General features: G+C 37.8%; 1 protein-coding gene across 3 annotated transcripts in view; it reads right to left on the bottom strand.

Moving 5' to 3' along the window:
- LOC124363007 overlaps positions 1 to 17,444 on the bottom strand; it is a 32,084-nt gene extending 14,640 nt beyond the window's left edge. Inside the window, exon 1 of one of the 3 annotated variants that reach the window (XM_046818056.1) lies at positions 17,225 to 17,444. The gene's annotated coding sequence lies outside the window, so the exon portion shown is untranslated. The other 2 variants (XM_046818053.1, XM_046818055.1) reach the window with 2 other exon arrangements.
- Between the last annotated feature and the right edge of the window lie 3,530 nt (positions 17,445 to 20,974).

The raw sequence follows: 20,974 nt of genomic DNA, 5'->3' as shown, positions 1-20,974 counted from the left end.
TGAGCAACGTAGTACGTACAGTTACTTAACAGGGTTAGCATGTCCGACAGCATTTAAATTGTTCTAATCATGATACAATATTATCGATCATTCAATCTTTTAAAATTGTAAAAAGTAATTATTACAGTTTTATTTGTTAAATGTAATAAATATACATAGCCTCAAGTTTTTTATTCATTGTTAAATTATTACTTTTCAAGATATAACAGCAAACTATAGGCTACTGTAATTTGAAATACCTATAAAATAATTCAACATTTTAGATTATACAGTTTTAGATAATCATGAATATCGATGATTAAATAGTTGTTCGAGTGGCAGCTTACTATATACTGCAGCTAAAGTAAAAAGACAAGGGACTGTAAATACTCACTTGGAGAAAAATAAATATAAAATAACCCTTTTAAACACACAATAGATTATATCACGTGATCAATGATTACCACAATGTGGGCTTGAATTTTGAATGATTAAAGAACTTGGTCAAATAATAATAGTGTTTGATCTTTTGAGTTTTGCAAAACAACACAGCTAATAATTTACGAGTTGTAAAGTATAATACACAGGAAACTAATAGCAGTGTGAACACTGCCATAGATTCCATCCATAAAAAGAAACTAATCCCTGACTTGAATCCTAACCTGGTTTCATGAACTACTCCTGACCTAGTTCCTGAACCTACAAACTAACCTAGTACCTGAACCATTCAATCACTTCAGGATTAAAATTATATTATTAAAATTAAATTTTATAATTTTAAAAAAAGAACAAATAACAAAATAATAAATTTAATTATAAAAAAAAATACTATAGATTATACTTAATACATTACTTTGAATACATGGTCTACTGTATTATATTTACTACCCATCAATTTGAGACCTCTATACCTATTTTTGACAAATACCAATCAATGGACGGCCAAAATCATCAAAAACGTAACGAGCCAATTTTTGTAAAACTTTCGTGTACACATTCACTACATGGTCTAGTATACTAAAATACAACCTCATTCTTAGGCCAACACCCACAACGCCTATTCCGAGCCACATCGATTTTACAGGCAAGTGCTGAAAAAAAAACCAATCTACTGGACAGCCAAATCTCAAAACGTACGAGCCAAATTGATAAAACTTTCTGTACACATTCACCTACGATGGTCTAGTATACTAAAATACAAAGCCTCATTCTTAGCCAACCTGCCTATTTCCGAGCCCCAATAACTTTATAGGCCAGTGCTGAGGCAAAAACCAATCTATGGACATCCATATCTCAAAACAGTACGAGCCATTTTGATAAACTTTCTGTACACATTCACTACATGTCAGTATACAAAATACAAGCCTCATTCGTTAGGCCACCGCCTATTTTCGGAGCCACAATCGTATTTACAGCCAAGTGCTGACAAAAACCAATCTATGAGACAGCCCTATCTCTAAAACGTACGAGCCAATTTTGATAAAACTTTCTGTAGCACATTCTTACTACATGGTCTAGTATACTAAAATACAAGCCTCATTCTTAGCCACCCTATTTTCCGGAGCTACATCGATTTTACAGAGGCGCCAAGTGCTGACAAAAACCAATCTATGGACGGGCCATAACTCCAAAATGTACTAGCCAAATTTTGATAAAACTTTCTGTACACCAATCACTACATGGTCTAGTAAACAAAAATAGAAGCCTCTTCTTAAAGGGCCACGCATATTTCCGTAGCCACATCGATTTTACAGGCGAAGTGCTGACAAAAACCAATCAATGGACAAGCCATATCTCACAAACTGTCGAGCCAATTTTGATAAAAACTTTCTGTACACATTCACTACATGGTCTAGTATTACTAAAATACAAGCCTCATTCTTTAGGCCACGCCTATTTTCGGAGTTACAATCGATTTATACAAGGCCAAGTGCTGACAAAAACCAATCTATCTAGTGGACAGCATATCTCAAAATGTATCGAGCCAAATTTAGATTAAACTTTCTGTACACCATTCACTACCTGGTCTAGTATAGCTAACATATCAAGCCTCATTCTTAGGCCGCCACGGTGCCTATTTCCGGAGCCACATCGATTTACAGGGCCCCCCAAGTGCTTGACAACAACCAATCTATGGACAGCGCCATAATCTCAAGAAAAAACGTACGAGCCAATTTTGATAAAACGTTTCTGTACACATTCACTACATGGTCTAAGTATACTAAAATACAAGCCTCATTCTTAGGCCAGGCGCCTATTTCCGGAGGCTACAACGGATTTTTACAGTAGGCCAGTGCTGAGACAAAAACCAATCTATTGGACGGCCCAAACTCAAAAATGTACAGCCAATTTAGATAAAACTATTCTGTACACATTCACTACATGGTCTAAGTATACAAAAAACAAGCCTCATTGCTAGCCATCCGCCTATTTCCGGAGCCACATCGTGATTTAAAGGCCAAGTGCTGAAAAAAACCATATCTATGGACAGCCATAACTCAAAAACGTAACGAGCCAATTTTGATAAAACTTTCTGTATCACATTCACTACATGGTCTAGGTATATCTAAAATAACAAGCCTACATTCTTTACAGGCCAGACGCTATTTCCGGAGCCACATCGATTTTACAGTCCAAGTGCTGACAAAAACCCAATCTATGGACAGCATATCTCAAAAACGTACGAGCCCAATTTGATAAAACTTTCTGTACACATTCACTACATGTCGAGTATCCAAAAATACAAGCCTCATTCTTAGGCCAACACGCCTATTTTCCAGGAGCTACATCGATTTTACAGGCCAAGTGCAGACAAAAACCCAATCTTGGGGAACCGGGCCCCCCCCCCCCCCCCCCCATTTTAATTCTCAAAAATTGTCCGAGCCAATTTTGATAAAACTTTCTGTACACATACACTACATGGTCTATAACTAAAATAGAAGCCTCATTCTTAGGCCACTCCTTATTTTCGGAGCTACAATCGATTTACAGGCCAAGTGCTGACAAATACCAATCTATGGACAGCCATATCTCAAAAATTTTGTACGAGCCAATTTTGATAAAGAAACTTCTGTACACATTCACTACATGGTCTAGTATACTTAAATACATGCCACAATTCTTAGGCCACCCTATTTTCTGTGAGCTACAATCGATTTTACAGGCCAAGATGCTGAACAAAACCAATCTATGGACGGCCAAATCCTCAAAATGTACGAGCCAATTTTGATAAAACTTTCTGTACACAAATCACTACATGTCTAGTATACTAAAATATAAGCCTTCATTCCTTAGGCCAACCTAGCGGCCTATTTTCCGGAGCTACATCGATTTACCGGGCCAAGTGTGCTGACAAAAACCAATCTATGGACGGCATACTCCTCCAAAAATGTAACGAGCCAATTTTGATAAAACTTTCTGTACACATTCACTACATGTTCAATAAGACTAAAAATAAAAGCCTCATTCTAGGCCACCCTATTTCCGAGCTACATCATTTTTACAGGCCAAGTGCTGACAAAAACCAATCATGTACGGCCATATCTCAAAAATGGACGAGCCAATTTGAAAAAACTTTCAGTACAACATTCACTACATGGGTCCCTAGTTACTAAAATAAAAGCCGCATTCTTAGGCCACGCCTATTTTCGAAGCTACATTGATTTACAGGCCAAAGTGCTGACGAAAAACCAATCTAGGGACGGCCATAACTCCAAAATGTACGAGCCCATTTTTGATCAAACTTTCTGTACACATTCAACTACATGGTCTAGTAAACTAAAATACAAGCCTATTCTTAGGGCCACGCCTATTTCCGGAGCCTCAATAACTTTATAGGGCCAAGTGCTGACAAAAACCAATCTATGGTTTCGGCCATAATCTACAAAAATGTACGAGCCCCAATTTTTGATAAAACTTTCAGTACACATCACGTACATGGTCTAGTATACTAAAATATAAGCCTCATTCTTAGGCCTCGGCCTATTTTCGGAGCTACATCGATTTAACAGGCCAAGTGCTGACAAAACCAATCTATGGTCGGCCATATCTCAAAAATTGTACAGCCAATTTAGGATAAAACTTTCTGTACACATTCACTACATGGTCCCTAGTATACTAAAAATACAAGCCTCATTCTTAAGGCCACGCCTAATTCCGGAGCTACATCGATTTTACAGGCCAAGTGCTGACAAAAAAACCAATCTAGGGTCGGCCATATCTCAAAAATTTAACGAGGCCAATTTCGATAATACTTTCTGTACACATTCACTACAATGGTCTAGTAATACAAAAATAGAAGCCTCATTCTAGGCCACGCATATTTCCGAGCCAACATCGATTTACAGGCGAAAAGTTGCTGACACAAACCCAATCTATGGTGACAGCCATATCTCAAAAACGTACGAAGCCAATTTTGATAAAACTTTCTGTACACATCACTACATGGTCTAAGTATACTAAAATACAAGCCTCATTCTTAGCCACGCCTATTTCGGAGCTACATCGAATTTACACAGGCCCAAGTGCTGTCAAAACCAATCTATTGACAGCCATATACTCAAAAATGTACGAGCCAATTTTGATAAAACTTCTGTACACATCACTACATGTCTAGTATACTAAAAAATTACTAAAATACAAGCCTCATTCTTAGGCCACCGCCTGTTTCCGAGCCGACATCGATTTACAGGCCAAGTGCTGACAAAAACCATCTAATGGACAGGCCATATCTCAAAAACGTACATCCAATTTTGATAAAACTTTCTGTAACCACATTCACTACATGGTCTAGTAATACTAAAATACAAGCCTCATCTTAGGCCACGCCTATTTCCCGGAGCTACATCGGATTTTACAGGCCAATGCGACAAAAAACCAATCTATGGACGGCCCATAATCCTCAAAAATGGTACGAGCCAATTTTGATAAAACGTTCTGTCCACATTCACTACAATGGTCTAGTATATCTAAAATACAAGCCCATTCTTAGGCACGCCTATTTCCGGAGCCACATCGATTTTTATACATGCCGAAGTGGCAGAATAAAACAATCTATGGACAGCCATATCACAAAACGTACAGCCATTTTGATAAAACTTTCTGTACACATCCTACATGGTCCTAGTATACTAACATACAAGCCTCATTCTTAGGCCACGCCTAAATTCCGGAGCACATCGATTTTACAGCCAAGTGCTGACAAAAACCAATCTATGGACAAGCATATCTCCAAAAACGTACGAGCCAATTTTTGATAAAACTTTTCTGTACACATTCACTACTGGTCTAGTATACCTAAAATACAAGCCTCATTCTTAGGCCAGCACGCCTATTTCCGGACATACATCGTAATTATACAGGTCCAAGGCTGACAAAAACCAATCTATGGCCGGCCATATCTCAAAAATGTACGAGCCAATATTGATAAAACTTTCTGTATCACATTCACAACACTGGTCTAGATACTAAAATATAAGCCTCAATCTTAGGCCACGCCTAATTTTTCGGAGCTAAATCGATTTTACAGGCCCAATTGCTGACAAAAACCATCAAAGGACAGGCCATATCTCGATCTTCTATGACGCTTCTCTCTCCTTCAACTACAGTCACTCTTCTTTCTTTCTCTCAGCTTCTAACTCTACTCTATATCTTCTATTCTCTAGCTACTGCTCTACGATCTTGCCTCTGCTATCTCCTATCTCTTCTCTACTAATCTACATCTGATCTCTCTCCATCGCTCTCTTTATCTTCTCTCCTCTTTCTCTCCAATCTCTCTCTCTAACTTCTCTTAATCTAACTGCCTCGCTTCTCTCTCTCTCTCTTCTCTCACTGCTTGTACTCTCTTCTGCTGATCTATCTCTCTATCTCTGTATCTATCAGAATCTACTCATATATGCTCACTTGTCTCTCTCTACTTAGGTCTGCTTATCTAGTTCTATCTCTTCATCTCTCTCTCTAATCTCCTCCTGCCTGTATCTCTTGCTTAAACTATCTTCTGAAACTCTCTCTATCTTCTTCTCTGCTCTACTCTTCTTCTTCGTACTCCTGTCTACTCTAACTCTCTCTCTACTCTCCACTCTTCTTCTTCTCTAAAGTTCTTCTCTGCTACCCTTCATTTTTTGCTCTCTTACTCATTTTTTACCCCCTCCTCTCATTCTCTACTGCTCTAACTATCCTCCTCTTGTCTAACTAATCTACTCTCTAGGGAGTCTCTCTCGTCTCTCCTCTCCTACAATCTCTGCTCTCATCTCTAACTCTCTCTCTCTATCCGTTCTTCTTCTTATCTAATCTTTCTCTCTGCTCTTTTCGCTCTTACCTCTCTTACTCCCTGCTCTCTTCTCTCTCTTGATCTCTCCTACTCTTCCTCTACCCCTTACTGTCTCTCTATCTTCTTATCTATCTCTACTTATTCATTCATCTCTCTCTATTCTCTGTTCTCTCGATATCTATCTAATCTTCTCCAAATGTGTGTGTCTTCTTCATCTCTATCTCTTATCTATCTTCTCTCGGTTGTTCGGTGGTGGTGGTGTTGCACTAGACTCACTAACATCTCACATAGATCTTTCTTCATCCCTTACTCTACTCTATCTCGTCTTCTATCCTATCTGCATCAATCTTACTGATCTCTCTATATCTTCTCACTAACCTCTCGCTTTCTCTCTCTTTCTTCTAAGTATCTACTCTTCTCACAGTTGACTCTCTATCTCTTCTCGGGTGGCTCTAATCTCTAATTATCTTACACACATCATCAAAGCAACACTACCTCTATCTCTCTTACTAATTATCTATAACTACGGGGGGGCTTCTCTCTCTAATCTCCTTGATCTATCTATCTGCTAAACACTCTAGACTCTCTAGTCTAATTCTGTGCTATTTATCTATCTCTCTTCTCTCTATCGTCTCTTCTCTATCTCTCACTTCTCTATCTCTCTTATCTTTCTCTCTCTCTCTGATCTTCTCTTACTACTCCTCTCGCTAATCTTCTACTCTGCGAGTAAAGGCTAGCTCTCTTCTCGGGGGGGGGGGACTCTTATCATCGGGGGGGGGGGGGGGGGGGGGGGGGGGGGGGGGGGGGAGGGGGGGGGGTGTGTGTGATTATCTTCTATCTAAATCTCTCGCATCTTGTCTACTTCTCTTCTCTCTCTCTTCTACTCTCTTCTCTCCTATATAATCTATGACTATCTCTATCTTCTGTTATCTCTCTATCTCTCTCTATCTCGACATCTTTCTCTCCATCTCTTCTGCTCTTATCTAGCTCTGTATCTTAAACTCTCTCTGCATTTCTCACTTAGTATCTCTCTCTCTCAACTCTGCTTCTATCCTGTGCTAACTATCTACTCTTTCTGATCTATCTCATCTCTGTGCGATCTCTATCTGAACATCTAATCCGTCCACCATCTCTACTCTCTCTTCTACTTCTTCTGCCTTCTTTGCACATCTCTCTCGCTCACATATATCGAAACTACTTCAATGCACTCTGCCTCGTATCTTACTATCTCTATCTATCTCCGATACCATATCTCTCTGGATCTGCTGATCTGACTCTACCTCACCTCTCTCTCTAATCTTACTCTCTCATCTCTCTTCTACTATCTTTCGTCTCTCTCTCTTCTCACTCTCTACCTCTCTCTTTCCTCTATCTATCTCTTATCTTTAACCTTGGATCTGCTGCTTCCTAATCTGCACTGATCTGGCTTCTTTATCTGATCTCTCTGTCTGACTTTACGTCTATCTCCTCTCTCTCATCTGCCTATCTTCTCTTAGCCATCTCTCTCTCAAGCTTCTTCTATCTAAATCTCGCGATATCTATCTGCCTCTGATGATCTCTGGAACTTAAGCTGCGTCGTCACGTTACTCTACTTAACTCACTCTCTGCTATCTCTCTGAGTACTCTCCTGGCTAATCCCTAATCTTCTTCTATCTCCTCTCCTCTCTTCTCTTAGTCTCTTTCACTCTATCTAACAACACTCACACATAAAGCATTTCCTACTATCCTCTCTCTCTTCTTCTCTGCTACTAATCTACTCTTCCTCTTTCTATCTTATCTTTTCTAACTCTATCTCTTACTTCGTGAGATCCTCTAACTCTCTGTATCTAGTCTCTCACTCGGTGATGGTAGTTGGGAGTCACGTAATTTGCTCTAGCTCATGATCTACTGCCTCACTCTTCTCTCACTCTATCTACTTCTCCTATCTTCTACAGCTCTCTTTATCTATCTACTACTCTTCTCTGCTACTCTCCTCTACTCTATCTCAGAAAGAAACAAAAAAATCGTACGAGCCAACATTTTGATAAAACTTCTGAACAATACACATTACACAACATGTGACTAGTAATACTAACATACAAGCCCTCATTCTTTAGGCCACGCTATTTCTGGAGCTACACATCGATATTTACAGGCCAAGTGCTGACAAAAACCAATCTTTGGACGTCCTTATCACAAAAAAGTACGAGCAATTTTGATAAAACTTTCTGTACACAATCACTACAAGGTCTAGTATACTATACAATATATAGCCTCATATCTTAGGCCCACGCCAATTTCCGGATGCTACAACGATTATTACCAGGGCCAGGAGCTGACAAAAACCAATCTATGTACGGGCCATATCTCAAAAATGTACGAGCCAATTTTGATACAACTTTCCTGTAAAACATTCACTACATGGTCTAGTATACTAAAATATAAGCCTCATTTCTTAGTCCACGCTATTTCCGAGCTACATCGATTTTACAATGCCAAGTGCTGACAAAAACCAAATCTAAGGACGGCCATCAATCTCAAAATGTACGAAGCCAATTTTGATAAAACTTCAGTACACCATTCACTACATGGTCTAGTATACTAAAATATAAGCCTCATGTCATAGGACCACGCCTAATTTTCGGAGCAACATTGATTTTACAGGCCACGTGCTGACAAAAACCAATCTATGGAACGGACCATTCTCAAAAATGTACGAGCCAATATTTGATCAAACTTTCTGTACACATTCACTACATGGTCTAGTTATACTAAAATACAAGCCTTATACTTAGGCCACACGCCTATTTCCGGAGCCTCAATAACTTTATAGGCCAACGTGCTGACACAAACCAATCTATGGTCGCCATATCTCAAAAAATGTACGAGCCATTTTGATAAAACTTTCAGTACACATTCACTACATGGTCTAGAATACTAAAATATAAGCTTCATTCTTAGGCCACAGCCTATTTTCCGAGTCTACTATCAGATTTTACAGGCCAAGTGCTGACAAAAACCAATCTATGGCGTGCCATAATCTCAAAAATGTACGACCCAATTTGATCAAACTTTCAGTACACATTCACTACATGGGTCTAGTATATCTAACAATACAAGCCGCCATTCTTAGGCCACGCCTATTGCCGGACCACATCGATTTACAGGCCAAGTCTGACAAAAACCAATCAAGGACAGCCATTCTCAAAAACGTAAACGAGCCAATTTTGATAAAACTTTCTGTACACATTCACTACTTGGTCTAGTATACTAAAATACAAAGCCTCATTCTTAGCCACGCCTATTTCCGAGCTACATCCGATTTAAACGGCCAAGTGCTGACAAAAACCCAATCTATGGACGGCCTTATCTCAAAAACGTACGAGGAGCCAATTTTGATAAAGCTTTCTGAGTACCCATTCACACCTACATGGTCTATTAATACTAAAAATACAACCTCATTCTTAGGCCACACTGCCTAATTTCCCGAGCCACAATAACTTTATAGCCAAGTGCTGACAAAAACCAATCTATGGACGGCCATACTCAAAAACCGTACGAGCCAATTTGATAAACTGTACTGTACACATTTACTACATGAACCAATCTAGGAATATGAATATGTTACTTAGAACTTGTATGAATTATTGTTCCATTGGCTTACCCAGGAGCACGTGTTGTAGTGGTAAAGAAATGCAATGATTGAAATGAGATTAAGATACCTTTTTAAGTGAATTGTAAACATGTAAAACATTTTTATTTGAAAGTACAATGAATGATCCTTTTACTGTAATATTTACCATTACCACGGACGCGAACAAATTTACCTCCATCATCTGTGTTTGTTTGTATTTGACACTCACCTTCAACAATATTTGACTCTTGGTTCAAGGAGCAGGCCCACAACAATTTGGCGCTAACTTGAAATTATTGTCACAGATGATTTCATGCAATCAAGGAGCAGCCATTACATGTTTGGCGCTAACTTGACTTTATTGGTTCACAGATGATTTCCTGCAATCAAGGAGCAGCATTACATGTAGGCGCTAACTGTTGATATAATTGGTCATCAGATTGATTTCATGCAAATCAAGGAGCAGCCATGCATTTGGCGCTAACTTTTGACTTAATGGTCACAGATGATTTTCATGCAATCAAGGAGCAGCCATTACATGTTGGCGCTAACTTGACATTATTGGTCAACACATGATACTCTTCATGCAATCAGTGAGCAGCCATTACATGTATGGCGCTAACTGACTTTATTGGTCACAGATGATTTCATGCAATCAAGAGCCAGCCATTACATTTTTGGCGCTAACTTGACATTATTAGTCACATGATTATTTACATGCAATCAAGGACAGCCATTACATGTTGGCGCCGAACTTGACTTTATTGGTCACATTATTATTTTTCATGCAATCAAGGACAGCCATTACATGTTTGTGAGCGCTAACTTGACTTTATTGGTCACAGATGATTACATTCAATCAAGGAGCAGCCATTAACATTTTGGTCGCTAACTGACATTATTGGGCACAGATGATTTTCATGCAATCAAGGAGCAGCCTTACTGTTGGCGCTAACTTGACTTTTAATGGTCACTAGATATTTCATGCAATCAAGAGCAGCCCATTACATTTATGGCGCTAACTTGTGTTACATGATTACTATGTGTTTAGTCCAGATAAACTATTGCCGTAGTGATAATTTAGCAGCTGACCACACTCTCTGTAGTGTTTTAATATATGTAGAAAGGGAGCATTACTACATCCGTCTTCATTACTAATATATATACGATTATTGCACTCAATTTTCTGTTAAAGTGCTACAATAGTATACGAAGATTAACCTACAATATCTCTACGAATTTTCAGGTGATTGATTTAATACATTAGATTTTTTCAGCACCAAAACCAAGATAGATTGGTTTTTTTGTCAGCATTTGGGCCTGTAAAATCGATGTAGCTCACGAAAAAGGCGTGCTTAAGAAGAGGCGATATATTTAGTATACTTGACCAATGTAGTGAATGTGTACAGAAAGTTTTTATCAAATTGGCTCCGTACATTTTTGAGACTAGTGGCCGTCCCTAGATTGGTTTATGTCAGCACTTGGCCTGTAAAATCGAATGTAGCTCCGAAAATAGCCGGTGTCCTAAGTGAATGAGGCTTATATTTTAGTATACTAGTCCTGTAAGTGAATGTGTACAGAAAGTTTTTATCCAAAAATTGTGGCTCGTACATTTTTTTGGTATATGGCCGACCATAGATTGGTTTTTTTGTCAACACATGGCCTGTAAAAATCGATGTGGCACCGAAATAGTGCGTGGCCTAGAAATGAGCTTATATTTAGTATACTTATACCATGTAGTGAATGAGTACAGGAAACAGTTTATCAAATGGCTCTACAATTTTGAGATAGGCCGTCCATATATTGGATATTGTCAGCACTTGGCCTGTAAAATCGATGTAGCTCCGAAAGTAGCGTGGCCTAAGAATGAGGCTTATATTTTAGTATACTAGACCCTGTAGTGAATGTGGTACGGAAAGTTTTATCAAAATTAGCTCGAACATTTTTGAGCTATGGCCGTCCATAGACTTTGGTTTTTTGTCAGCACTTAGGCCTATAATGTTATTTAGGCTTTCCGAAATAGTCTTGGCCTAAGAATGAGGCTTGTATTTTAGTATACTAGAACCCATAGTAGTGAATGTGTACTGAAGTTTAATCAAAATTGGCTCGTACAGTTTGAGATATGGCCGTCCATAAGATTGTTTTATTGTCACACATGGCCTATAAAGTTATTTGAGGCTCCGAATGATAGGCGTGGCTAAGAATGAGCTTGATTTTAGTAATACTAGACCATGTAGTAATGTGTACTGAAAGTTTGATCAGAAATTGGCTCGTACATTTATTGAGATATGGCCGATCCATATATTGGTTTTTGTCAGCACTTGGCCCTGTATATTCGATGTGGCTCCGGAAATAGGCCCGGGCCTAAGAATGAGGCTTATATTTTAGTATACTAGAACCATGTTGTGAATGTGTACATAAAGGTTATATACAAAATTGGCTCGTCATTTTTTGAGATATGCCGTCCATAGATTGGAAATTTGTCAGTCACTTGCCTGTAAAATCGATGTAGCTCCGGAAATAGGCGTGGCCTAAGATGAGGCTTATATTTTTAGTATACCTAGACCCAAATTATGAATGTGACAGAAGTTTTATCATAATTGGCTTCGTTACATTTTTGAGATATGCCGCCATAATTGTTTTGTGTCAGCACTTGGCCTGTAAAATCGATGTAGCTCCGAAAATAGCGTGGCCTAAGAGAGAGGCTATATTTTAGTATACTAGACCAGTATGAATGTGTACAGAAAGTTTTCAAAATTGGCCGTACATTTTTGAAAAAGGCCGTCCATAGATTTGGTTTTTGGTTCAGCCTTGCCTTTAAAATCGATGTGGCTCCGGAAATAAGGCGTGGCCTAAGAATGAGGCTTATATTTAGTATACTAGACCATGTAAAGTGAATGGAGTACAAAAGTTTTTTATCAAATTGGCTCGTACATTTTTTGAGAAGATGGCCTTCTCATAGATAGTTTTTTGTCAGCACTTGGCCTGTTAAAATCGATGTAGCTCGGAAATGGCTTGGCCTAAGAATGAGGCTTATATTTTAGTATACTAGACCAAGTAGTGAATGTGTACAGACAAAGTTTTATCAAAATTGGCTCGTACATTATTTGAGATATGGCCGTCCATAGATTGGGTTTTTGTCTGCACTTGGCCTGTAAAATCGATGTAGCTCCGAAATAGGTCGTGCCTAAGAATGAGGCTTATATTTTATATACTTAACCAAGTAGTATGAATGTGTACAGAAAGTTTTTATCAAAATTGGCTCGTACATTTTTGAGATATTGGCCGTCCATAGATAGGTTTTTGTCAGCACTTGGCCTGTAAAAACGATGTAGCTCCGGAAATAGGTCGTGGGCTAAGAATTAGGCTTAATATTATAGTATACTAGACCAAGTATTAATGTGTACATAAAGTTTATCAAATTGGCTCGTACAATTTTGAGATATGGCCGTCCATAGATTGGTTTTTGTCAAGCACTTGGTGCCTTTAAACGATGTAGCTCCGGAAATAAGCGTGGCTAAGAATGAGGCTTATATTATTAACGAAGACCAAGTAGTGAATGTGTACAGAAAGTTTTTATCAAAATTGGCTCGTACATTATTGAGATATGTCCGTCCATAGATTGGTTTTTGGTCAGCACTTGGGCCTGTAAAATCGATGTGGCTCCGGAATAGGCGAGAGCCTAAGAATGAGGCTTTATATTTAGTATACTAGACCATGTAGTGGAAAGTGTACAGAAAGTTTTATCAAATTAGCTCGTACATTTTTGAGCATATGGCCGTCCATAGAAATTGGTTTTTTTTTGTCAGCACTTGGCCTGAAAATCGATGAGGCTCCGAAATAGGCGTGCCCTAAGAATGAGGCATTGTATATTTAGGTAACTAGACCATGTAGTGAATGTGTACTGAAAGTTTTATCAAAATTGGCTCGTACATTTTTGAAGAATATTGCCCGTCCATAGATTGGTTTTCTGTCCAGCACTTGGCCTATAAAGTTATTAGAGGCTCCGGAATAGGCGTGGCCTAAGAATGAGGCTTATTTTTAGTATACTAGACCAAGTAAGTGAATGTGTAACAGAAAGTTTTATCAAAAATTGCTCGTACAATTTTTGAGAGAATGGCCGTCCATATATTGGTTTTTTGCAGCTACTTTGCCTTGTAAAACGATGTAGCTCCGAAAATAAGGCGCTGGCCTACGATGAGCTTAAGATTTAGTATACAGACCAAGTAGTGATGTGTAACAGAAAGATTTTATCAAAATTGGCTCGTACATTTGAGATATGCCGTCCATAGATTGGTTTTTGTCACACTGGCCTGTAAAATCGATGTGGCCTCCGGAATAGGCGTGCCTAAGAATGAGGCTTTATTTAGTATAACTAGACCATGTAGTGAATGTGTCAGAAATTTATCAAAAATTGGATTCGTACATTTTTGAGATATGGCCGCCAATATATTCGGTTTTTTTGTCAGCACTTGGCCTGTAAAATCGATGTGCTCCGGAAATAGGGCCGTGGCCTAAGAATGAGCTTATTTTTAATAGTATCTAGACCAAAGTATGAATGTGTACAGAAAGTTTTATCAAAATTGGCCTCGTACATTTTTTGAGATATGGCCGTCCATAGATGGATTTTGTCATCACTTGGCCTGTAACATCGATGTAGCTCCGAAAAGGCGTGGCCTAAGAATGAGGCATATATTTTATTAATACTAGACCATGTAGTGAATGTGTACAGAAGTTTTTAATCAAAATTGGCTCGTACATTATTGAGATTGCCGTCCATAGATTGGTTTTTGTCAGCCCTTGGCCTATAAAGTTATTTGTGGCTCCGAAATAGCGTGGCCTAAGAATGAACTTTTATATTTTTAGTATACTAGACATGTTAGTGAAAGGTACATAAAGTTGATCAATTGGCTCGTACATTTTTGAGATATCCGTCCATTAGATTGGTTTTTGTCAGCACTTGGGAGGCCACCCCTCTGGTAAAATCGATGTAGCTCGAAAATAGCCGTGCCTAAGAATGAGGCTTAACATTTTAGTATAGCTATACCAAGTAGTGAATGTGTGCAGAATTTTTAATCAAAAGTGGCTTCGTACATTTTTGAGATATGGCCGCCATTTAAAAATTTTGGAGGTTTTTTTTTTGTCAGCACTTGGCCTGTAAAATCCGATGTAGCTTCCGGAAATAGGCGTGCTAAGAATGAGACTTATATTTTAGTATAATAGACCATGTATTGATGTGTACAGAAAGTTTTATACAAAATTGGCTCGTACATTTTGAGATATGGCCGTCCATAATTGTCTTTTTGTCAGCACTTGGCCTGTAAAATCGATGTAGCTCCGGAATAGGCCGGGCCTATAGAATAGCTTATATTTTAGATACTATACCACGTAGTGGATGTGTACAGAAAGTTTTATCAAATTGGCTCGTCCATTTTTTGAGATATGGCCGTCATAGATTGGTTTTTGTCAGCACTTGGCCTGTAAAATCGATGTAGCTCCGGACATAGGCGTGGCCCTAATAATGAGGCCTATATTTTAGTATACTAGACCATGTAGTGAATGTGTACAGAAAGTTTTATCAAAATTGGCTCGTACATTTTTGAGATATGGCCCGACCATAGATTTGGTTTTTTTGTCAGCACTTGGGCCTATAAAGTTTTATTGAGGCTCCGAAATAGGCGTGGCCTAGTGAATGAGGCTTGTATTTTAGTAAACTAAGACCATGGTATGAATGTGTACTGAAAGTTTTAATCAAATTGGCTCTTATTGGTTTAATATATTTACATTTTTGAGATAAAGGCCGTCCATAGATTGGGTTTTTGTCAGCACTTGGCCTGTAAAAATCGAATGTAGCTCCGGAAATAGGCGAGGCCTAAGATGGAGGCTTATATTTTAGTATACAAGACCAAGTAGATGAATGTGTACACGAAAGTTTTATCAAAATTGGCTCTTACATTTAGAGATAGGCGCCATAGATTGGTTTTTGTCACACTTGGCCTGTAAACTCGTGATGTGGCACCGGAAATATGGCGTGCCTAAGAATGAGGCTTAATATTTTAGTAAATAGACCATGTAGTGAATTGTCAGCAAGTAAGTTTTATCAAAATTGCTCGTACATTTTTTTGAGATCTGTGCCGTCCTTAGATGAATTTTGTCAGGCACTTGCTTAAAATCGATGTAGCCCGGAAATAGGCGTGGCCTAATGAATGAGGCTTATATTTTAGTATACTCAGACCATGAGTAATGAATGTGTACTGAAAGTTTTATCAAAATTGCTCGTACATTTTTTGATAAAAGGCCGTCCATAGATTGGTTTTTGTCAGCACTTGCCTATAAAGATTATTGAGGCGTCGAAATAGCGTGCAAGAATGAGCTTGTATTTTACGTTATACTAACCATGTAGTGAATGTTGTACTGAAAGTTTTATTAAAAATTGCTCGAACATTTTTAGAGATATGCCGTCCATAGAATGGGTTTTTGTCAGCACTTGGCCTTTAAACATCGATTGTAGCACCGGAACTAGTCGTGGCCATAAGAATGAGGCTATAATTTAGTATACTAAGACCAAGTAGTGAATGTGTACAGATAGATTTAATCAAAATATTTGGCACGTTACATTTTTGAGATATGGCCGTCCATAAGATTGGTTTTTCTTTGTCAGCACTATGGCCCCAGTAAAATCGATTGTGGCTCTCGAAATAAGCGTGCTAAGAATGATGCTTTTATATTTTTAGTATACTAGACCATCGGTATTAATGTGAACAGAAAAGTTTATCAAAATTGGCTCTACATTTGAAGATATGGCCGTCCACTAATTGGTTTTGTCAGTACTTGGCCTGTAAATCGATGTACCCGAGAAATAGGCGTGGCATAAGAAGAGGCTTGTTTTTTAGTATAGTTTAGACCATGTAGTGAGTGTGGTAGAAAGTTTATCAAAAATGGTTCGTACGTTTTAAGGTATTGCCCTTTTATAGGGGATTCTCAAACATGCCTTTAATTGAGTATAAGTCCTTGAAAATTGCGGCATAAAATGGGATTATTATCATAAAGTACAGTTTTGTTCATTTAAAAATCATTATTTGTATTACTAGTATCCTCACGTTATTAATTAATAAAAATTTTGTATGTTGAGTTGATGAACTATTTAGGATTCATTTAGGAACTAGTTCCCGGTACTCGTTCTTTTTATGGATGGAATCTATGGCCAGTTCACGTCGGTAAACTAATTACCTACCAACCACAAATTTACGACGTCAATATTTTCGATATGAAATTACTAAAATATTTATATCAGAAAACTAAAAAGTAGCTTGTATCACAATTACACACTAGCCACATCCCTTTCATACACTAACAAACCTAACCTACAAGTGTTGCAAGGTGCGTGTTGAACAGGAAGTTTATTAATATCACGCTTCATTCATTTTTCAGGAAAAATGCCAACAACAGTGCACTGTGGATTACGACTACCACACTAAAAATCCTGTACAAAGGTTGAAAATTGTAAATCATCGAGATAGATATACTTTGTTCTAATTTAATCTCTATTCAGTCTGGACCATACGAACGAGCTCCTCGTGGACCAACTGCATGGACTGATCAGTGATCATAGCATCATACACCTCGGAGAGAAGGGTGACACAGAGCCGAGCAGTACCGACAAATCCCGAACATTTGGCTGATCAGCGACTTCAGTCGGAACGGTTATGATTTCTGTTGTCATAATATCATCATATTTTGCATACAGGCATGAAATGACGATACATATATTTGTTTGATTTCATTTGAAAGCCATTAAAATTAATAGGCAAAGCAACATACTCATAGGCATAACTGCAACATATTTCAATATAGATTCCTTAATTGGTAGTACATAAATTAATAATTACGCTACAAAAGCTGTAATAAAGAGTTATCACAGTAGATGTGTTAAGAAAATTGTGAGCAAATGTTCAACAAAAACACAAATATAGAAATATGACAAAATCAATCACAACTACCTAATTCAATTATCATAACATAGCACGTAAAATTGTTAATAAATACAATTTTTTCTAATTAGATTATAATAATATATCTGACCAATTTAATTTAAGATCATAGACGTATAAGTTTAGTTTACAATTAATTTAAACAACACGTTTATGGTTGCGTAGAAATATCTACATAATACATATGATGAAAATAATTTAGTCCTACTGATCTCTAATGCTACGAATATTAATTATGTTGTAAAATTAAGGAGTAATGAAATAAATTTAATTGTGCTGCATCCTGAAACATTCAGCCTTAAAATGTAATTTAAATATTTGTATGTTGTACCAAACTACTGCAAGGTGTTTAACTCAGAGCATAAGCTGAAAACACAGTGCACAGTGGTACATTTTAATAGGTTTGCCAGGTACTGAACTAAATTAAATCCAGAATAGTATGGATCGAGAACTCGTGGGACTGCTTATTCCATTATTCCAATACGCGGACTATCTGTAGTCGGCAGGACAGGCCCCTCCATCCGGACTCTTTCTCTCCGAGATGTATTAACAGTACATGTAGGTGGCCCACGAGGAGTTCGTTAATGACCATTGGGTTATATTGTGCTGATATTGTGGTGTATAGAGGAGGATAGATAGAAGAGATGTAAGTTCTATACTTTATTTGACGTACTAAAGAATGGCAAACTTAAGTTTTCTAACAATATTTGCACGTATATTTGTTCTTTTGTGAAATATGTCTAAGGCAAATTAAAATTATTCTTTTGAAGTAAAAACACGCAAAAAAAGAATTTGATTCGAAGTTGAAATACTTATAGCAAAATATACATTGTGTAACGTAATATTTTGTAATAGTTAATACAGAGTGATGCAGCATAACTTCTTTTCTTAACTTAATAAAACGCATTGTCTGAGTCAGATAAGTTTTATTTGGTGCTTACATAAAGTTTCATTTTACGTAGTTTTGAAGAGTAAATCAGGTAACTAACGTCCCTCATTCTGGATACATTGAGTATACAGATTTCTGGTGTTTGTCATTAACCTTTCAAGCATAGCAGGCGTTATGTTAGCAATTTTTTCCTGGATGTTGTTCTTTAAATCTTGAAGGGTCCCTGGGCGGTTGTCATAAACACGTGATTTCAAAAAACCCCGTTGAAAAAAATTACGAGACAAATAGAGAGATCGAGCCGGCCATTGCAAATTGTCCCTGATTGATACAAGGCGTTCTGGGAAGTTTTGCCTCAAAACAGCCATCGATGCTCTTCGGTAGGTTATATAACCTTGACCTAAACATTTTGTTATTTCAATGCTTGTGAGGGCCGGTGATCATTTTTAGGTCGAACCCCGTGAAGGTAGTCCACATCGGTCGTTGTGAAAGAAAACGTCGATTCTGCGCATGTGCTGATAAAGCACGATCGTCATGTGAAATATCGTGAGATTGAGCATATTTAGTCATTAGTGTGAAAAGTATAATTGAGATTTTTCATGAATTTGAAAAAGATTTGTTCGCGTTGGATACCTCAAGACCTGAGAAACTCTCAAAAGGATGCTCATGTTGATTGGTGAAGAAAATGTTGAAGAAATTCGTTCAAGGTGCATCAAAAGCAGTTTATAATATCTATACAGGTGACGAATCATAGATTGGTCATATTATCCTAAAACAAAACAGCAATCCGCCGTATGAGTCTTTAGAAACGTTCCAAATCAAACCAAAGTTGTTCGTGGAAGAAGCACCCCGAAGCAAATGGTTGCCTGTTTCTTCGGCATTACCGGTCATGTGGCAACTGTGCCATTAGAGCAAAGTATGAGGTCCAATTCGGAATGGTACGCCACTATTTGTTTGCCAGGAGTCCTTTAGAAACTGCGGGAAAAGTCAAAGAGAAGATGCAATATTCTTCATCATGACAATGTGAGCAACCACAGATAGACTGAAACAATGGAGTTTTTGACATGGCAAACATTGAATTGATGGATCATCCGCCATAGGGGTGCCTGACTAAGCACCTAATGGTTTTTTTTGTTCCTAAACATCAAGAAAAACAATATGGGCAACGGTTTCCTACACCATAAGAAGCAGCTGTTGCATTCAAAACCAAAGTTTTATAAGTACCTTAATCGGAGTGCAAAAAGTGCTTTGAAAATTGGTTCCAACGCACGCACAAGTATATGAATCTTCATGGAGAATAATTTGAAAAGCAATAAAACCGATTTTGTCCTTAAATTATAGTATTTTATCGTTAGGCTAGAATCATAAATAGCAGCATTCGTATATGGTTTCCTCAACCCTCAAAACATCCACTCGCATATTTGTTGTATGTCCTCTGTAATAGACACGGTATCGCTTAGAATGCAGTATCGAAGACAAAAACTAGAGTTGTGTCAAAATGCTGTTACTGCTCTTTGATTTGGAAACTCGGGCCTCGTTATTTCCAATCCCTATAAACATAGCGTGTCGCAATATTAGAAAAGCCATTTTGAAATATCTTACGTGTACACATTCACAGTGTTTTGAAGATTTGTTTTGCTTTTGTAACAGTGTTTAAATTATATTTCCGATGTTTAAATTGTTTGGATTCGTCGTATTTACAATACCCTAACGATCATGTAATGTAGTTTTTAATATCTGATTATAAGTAAATATTTGTTATCGCGTGAAGAAATAGCTGTGGCTAATTACTTTGTAAAAGTAAGAACTTAGTTTACTCAATACGAAAGACATTAGTGAACTATAATAAACTTCATGCGTAGCCTAAATTGTATCGTTACTATAAGAAATGTTTACTTCAATCTTTTTTCAGGGATTGAAAGAAACCAGAAGTTTAGATATCGCTAAAGTACCGTGGATCCTGCTGGTATGGTACACTGCTTGCCTCTGATTGCGATAGCATCTGTGTCGATACCTCTCTGATTAACTTTGTTTCTGCTAAAATATTTATTTGACACAGACTCAGCTGTTTCAACGTCAGAATCCATCCGCAAGAGGGTTTGTGTTCAGAAATTTGAAAAGTGCCGCAAATTAACCGCGGTTATAGTTAACCGCACCACGCACTGGTACCATTTGAGTTCTTGAGTAACCAACCAGAACCAGTCTGGAAAAATCCACTGAGTAAAGTAAACTACAGA

Source organism: Homalodisca vitripennis, chromosome 5 (genome assembly GCF_021130785.1).
Source record: "Homalodisca vitripennis isolate AUS2020 chromosome 5, UT_GWSS_2.1, whole genome shotgun sequence".
NCBI classification, from domain to species: Eukaryota; Metazoa; Arthropoda; class Insecta; order Hemiptera; family Cicadellidae; genus Homalodisca; species Homalodisca vitripennis.
Note: the sequence above shows the minus strand (reverse complement) of the source record. Positions and strands in the feature narration are given on the sequence as shown.